The sequence below is a fragment of the Pteropus medius genome, unplaced genomic scaffold (genome assembly GCF_902729225.1).
Source record: "Pteropus medius unplaced genomic scaffold, Ma_sr-lr_union100, whole genome shotgun sequence".
NCBI lineage: Eukaryota > Metazoa > Chordata > Mammalia > Chiroptera > Pteropodidae > Pteropus > Pteropus medius.
The window spans coordinates 3,867,579-3,873,578 of NW_024352785.1; the positions used below are offsets into that span (position 1 = coordinate 3,867,579).

Sequence of the window (6,000 nt, forward strand, 5' to 3'; positions counted from 1 at the left end):
CAGAACAGTGAAATAATAAATTTCTATTGTTTAAAGCCACTCAGTTTGTGGCGCTTTGTTATGGCAGCCCTAGGAAACTAATACATTTCTCTTTTCTTCACTCCCCTCCTCTTATTTCCACATTCAAAAATGTGTCAGATTATATAAGTACACATAATATGTGTTATATATTTTAAATATATATTTTATAAAACATGATTTCAATGAGAAGCTTTGAATTCAGGCGTAGAAAACAATGAAGATTAGGAGAAATGGTTATTTGTAATTTGACTTTTGACAGAGAATAGAAGCAGAAATATGCATTTAAGTTCATACAACTATATATTTTATAGAGAGTATAAAACAATATTTAAAACAAAGCACTGGGTAAATCACGTTAATGATTTTAAAAGACCCACTCTCATGTACAAAACTATTTCCAATCTATTCTTTCCATGTTCTTATCCCTATAAAATTAGAGAGCAAAGTCATTCAGAATAGCCAACATTACAAATGAACACTTTGTGACCTTAATTTCAGCTGCGTGATCTGTTGGACATGCCCTTTAAACTCTAAGCCACAAACTGATTTCTAGCACTATTATTTAACTTTCAGTGTCTTACCCCTGGCCCTCTTAGCTCACCCATCTTTTTTTGGTCTATGGGACAAACAGCCCAAACTAGATATGATCATTAGACTATGAGTATTCGTGTGGACATATGGACATCATGGCAAGCACTTGTCTAATTTTAAATAGGCCTTCAAGAGTACTGCATCCTAACCTCACCACTTTTATTTTTTCAACTACAAGAAATGGTAAAGCTATTCAATGAATAAACTGTATTAACTCCTGCTATAGCAAACAAGATGCCAAACATCCTTCTGTATGTTGGACAAACAGTTGAATTTTCTCTGACAATAAAACAAATAAAGGCCTTAAGCATTGGACTCATCAGTTCATAAAAATCAAAAGGAGTCACTTAATCTCATTTCTATCAAAATTGGTAACATCTGGTAGGCATCCTCTAACATTTAAAAAGATATTTTCAAATAATACTGTTCAACAAATTTGAGTATATTGTGTATATTTTGCAGCTAACTCTTCCTGGCAGATTTATCAACATGTTGTTCTCCTTAGAAACTGGACTTTCCACAGGTAGGATAAAATTTTTTCTATCTAATTCAAATCCATCATGCTTTATGATTGCAGTAGTTAGGAAAATAATGAAGATTCGGAAAACATATTGGCCCTATCTTCAAGCTTTGTAGCTACCCATGACTGCTAAAGCACATAGTGCTTTCTAAGTGGGTGAGAATGCAAGTTGGACTTTCATAATAGAACAGTTGTTTCTCATCTCACCTGTGGGTTTCTGGTTCAGAATTATATCCTGAAATTGACTGTGATCCAGCTCTTACTTACTAAAAGGCTACTTAAAGCATCTGAAATTTGAGAGAGACCGCCCAGGGTACTTGAAAGCACTTCCTCCTTCTAGATTCTCCCAGCTCTATCCCTATATTAAGCCAGATCGTCAACAAGTGGAATACTTATATTTTATTATCTGAGCCCCTTTAAGAATGCCTTTACTGAATAATGGCTTAATATCATATCCTCAACCTTTAGAGAGGACCGATTCAAGAAGGGTCAATTTGAACAATGTTTCTATAAGATGAAGCTGGAGCTGAAGACAGTGTTTACTTTATTATTAAACTCTATACAAAGATCCACATAAAAATTTCCTTTGACTATACATTCTGAAATAAGTTTGTTTCCACAGACTAATGTATATACTTGCTTTTGGATTAGACAGTAAAGGTTATGTAATCAATTTGCCTCTTGTTTTAGTTGCCAAAAATTTCAAATCAATTCAATTCAGTGAATTTATTTATCTACTATATCCAGTGACATAGCATCTCTATTTCTTTCTACCCTTGTTTTATATAGCTGCTTATATTTATCTTATCACATGTTATGATTCCACTTACAAGAGACTTCAAAACATTTTGGATATAGGATGACGATTTAATCCTAAAAACTAGAATGCTTCTATATTATTTTTAAATATTTTTTTCTTAAAAAAAGAGTTGAAAAGACCTTTTGGGAGACAAGTAATAGTCTTCCTTGGAAGTTTAATGACAATGGAACAACAAAAATTATCACATTACTGTGTTATACTAGCGAAATGACAATGATAAAGTACTCTGCCTTTTTTTTTAAATCTCCTTTTTTGGTCTTGGTAATTCCCAGAAGTATACAAAATTCAAAAAGAAACTGAAGATAAATGTATGCTCTTTGCTCTCTTCCACAGAGCATTAATAGCTTTCAGAATTGAAATTGTTTTATTAATTTGATTAGGTTAAAGGAAAATCCAAGGCTTTTATGAATAATTCAAGTTTCTGTAAGATTCTAGAAAGCCTTATGGAAAGTACTGTTAAAACTCAAAAATGTCCTTACAGTAGACCTTACATTTAATTTTCAATAACATTGATTTATAGTTTTATAAAGAAAAATAATAAATATAATGAATTACCTTCATATTTCCTGATCTCAGTCACTATAAAATAACTGCTGTAGTTTTACATTTCCAGTGTGAAATATTAAATGCATAAATCAAAACAAAATTATTTTTCATCTTAGAGAGAGAGACTGGTTCCTGAGACTGACAAATTCATTTTATTTTAAAATTAATGTTTTAAGAAAAAAATCTCCATTGAATCTCTACTAACTTTAAAAAGAAAAAAAAAGAGCTTGCATTTTACTATATTGCCTATGATGTCTTTCACAACAGGGACTGTGTGTAAAAAGTTATTAAGGTCTCTACAACTCTAAACTTATCAGGAGCCAAATTACAGTTCCTTGCATGAATCATTTTCCTTTCCTGCTTCCTTTCTCATGGCATTTCCTTTTTCCACTATTGTTTTACCCTAAGTTACTACCCAGAGATAAGCATCACCCACAATATGTTTTTCTAATGCCACTGGACTGACATTTTTGTAATTTAAATATTCCCTTACAGCTATAACTAAGTAATTGTGTAATGAGAAGAACATTACCAAATAAGAACACTTTAAGAAAGATACAGATTTTCAGATAGGCAGAAACAGATGTATTTACTTTTACATTTTCTCAACTTTATCTCCTAAATTTCATTGAGAACAAGAAACAGTATTTTACATCCTTGATTAAAAAGAGTAAATCTAATTATAAGAATTCATTTTCACATTTAAATACTTCTCAGCTTGTATGAGTGTTCAACATTCAGCCACAAGAAGCTTTGAGAAGGAGTAATGAAGGCTGAATACTAAAAAGTACCAAATCCTTGAACAAATGGGTAACTTTAAGCTAATAGGCCAAGAAGAAAAATTAAATTACCTAAGGACCATGACGTTGGAAACCTGGAAACAACATAAGTAAAATATTGTCTTTTAAGGCTCAGTTTACATGATAAAAAAAGATAGATTTAAATCACCTTTTAAAAATATGTTTATTTAAGGGCTTATTTGATTCCTAAAACTGTCATATGCATTTTTTTGTCAATTATGAATATAATTCAGTCATTGATTATAAAACTAAATAAGCTTATGGACAAATCTTCTCATTAAAAAAAAAAAAAATTGTTTGTTATGTGGTTAAATACAAACTAAACTAACTCCTATTAAAAGAAACCTAATGTGACCAAGACAAGGAATCAATACCTTTTAAAAATCTTTACAGTAACTCAGTATAATTTTAAGGTGATGTGTTTTCTGGGGGAGTTTCATAATGAATCTCTGAAGTCCTGAAATAGCCGCCTGGCAAAGATCTGAACAGGCCTCTCTAAAAATAACAATGGCTGTGGACTTCATAAACATTTTTAGAAATTAAATAGCTGCTAACTTGTTCCATATGGAAGCAAATTCACAGAGTCCAACATGTTGTTCACTGAGATCATCAGACACGTACACCAAAGGAAGAGGGCGAAATTGTCCACAGTCTTTCAGGAGAAGCCAGAGGAAACAGATGATCCTGAAACTTTAAAAAATTAAAAAACAAAAGCTAAGGGCTCTAAAAAACCACATGATACTCTTGCCCTAAGACTTCTAGAGTTTCGTAAGGCAGGCAACCTTTGAAGATGCCCCAAGTACTAATTATTACTCATTAATTAAGGGCAATAACAGAACTGCTAAAATTTTAGACAATAGTTATATCAGTAGTTAAATAGTTTCTAACTGTATAAAGGGTTATATATACTTTATGTTAAACCATAAATGAATTTGATTTTTTTATTCAGACTAAAAGGATAGTATCTCATAAATATACTTCTGTAATCTACTTAAAACATGAAGAAGCAGAGATTTTTAAATGCTGATTAATTAATGGTATGCTTACAGAGACATACTCAGTTATTCAAAATTCCCCATTTGTCCTTTTATTCAGAATTCTAAGTAGTCCCAAGTAATCTTCTCAAATCCTATTTTTGTTTTTTATGTTTGTTATTTTATTTTTGTATTCTCTTCATATAATAAAAAAGAATGAGAAGGCAGAAAACCAGCAGCACACTATTCCATCTGTTAGTCTGTTACCAACATTTCAGCATCAGGTTATGCATACCGAGGGTTTACTCATCCCAGTGTTATATGAGTAAATTGGGAAAATTGATTTCCTCTGGTAAAAAACACTTACACTTCAAAGTATTTTTCCTACATTCGTACTCCTAATTTTCCCTTTTTGATCTCTCCATCTGTTGTATAGATCCAAAAACTCTTGAGTTCCCTACCTCCCCTCCAACCATCCCAACACATGGTTAGTATTTAACATCCAGAACTTCATTTTTTTCTACTTATAATTTTGAATGAAACTGTCACAAGAAGTAAAATTCAAAGAAAAGATAATATCAACTATGTCTTTAAGTCTAAATTCATTCAAGGTTTCATATTCAAATCAAATTGGTTTTTCTAAATAAAAGGGGGGTTAAATTTCTGGGGCTGTTGCCATAGGGAAAAGTAATAGAAAAATCTATAGGAAAGAAATTTAGAAAGTCTGGTGGAGCTGATTGTATTTTCACTGGGGAAACACAGCAGGGATGTGATATTATTACCTATATGATAGTTACAGCATGGTTGTTCTTGGATACCAGCAGAGGGATAGGAAATATGTCTGAGAAGAAGGGATAAGATAAATACATAATCTTTGTAATATGTTGCAAAGATTAAAATTGCTCAGAATTAAAATTTGCTGAGTTAATATTTGGATGTTTATCTCAACAACAAAGAGCTTAAATTAAACTATTTTAATCTGATATCATGGAAATCAACTGGTTGATCTTTGGTTGGTGGGGTGCTGGATTGAGACAATTTCTTAATGTTTATTTATCAATTTTAGGACCATTTTGTAATAGTTGGAATCAATGGCCATAACACTATAAAAGTGTGTAATTTGAAAAGAGCATTCCTTCTTAAAATATTTCCCATCTGCTGTTGGGGATTTTGTCATTAAAAATTGGTTTTACATAAAAGTCTACTAAAAGTGTTTACATGTACGAGGTGAAAGAGATGATACAGAATGTATCATCTTGGTATGTATTCTTGGTAGGTATTATTTTTCTTTTGATCCATGTGAATGTATTACCATGTAATATATATTAAAAATATGTATTTTTTTTCAAATGAAAAAAGACTTTCTTTAAACTATAGAAGTCTTCTGGAAGTTCCAATTGAAATATAAATGCAAAAAAGTAGTACATTTTTAGCTGATAGCAAACTGGAAATGAAAGGAACTCTTGACCCAGAATGATTCTTCCTTATCTGTGAATTCTGCTCTTCCTTTCAGAGTTTGCCCAGTCAGCCTGATTTGGAAGAGCAACCCAGGGTCTCTGTACTTAGGACGATGGAGGGATTGGTACTAGGCAAAGAAGATGAAGGGTCACTGCAAGGAGAGGTAAGAAAGCGGGCCACATGCTCTACTGCACTACCTACAGTTGGCCTCCTCACATTTATAGATACTGTTGGTACATTCTACCCCCCTCCACCCCCCAACACACGCAC

The 6,000-nt window shown here is 32.1% G+C and overlaps 1 long non-coding RNA gene across 1 annotated transcript in view; it reads left to right on the forward strand.

The window, feature by feature from the left end:
* The first annotated feature begins 1,072 nt into the window (after nt 1–1,072).
* The window catches only part of LOC120590795 (uncharacterized), a 70,882-nt gene continuing 65,954 nt past the window's right edge, over nt 1,073–6,000 (forward strand). Inside the window, exons 1-2 of the long non-coding RNA XR_005649771.1 lie at nt 1,073–1,135; nt 5,786–5,893. This is a non-coding gene — a long non-coding RNA (uncharacterized LOC120590795). The remainder of the gene's footprint in view (nt 1,136–5,785; nt 5,894–6,000) is intronic.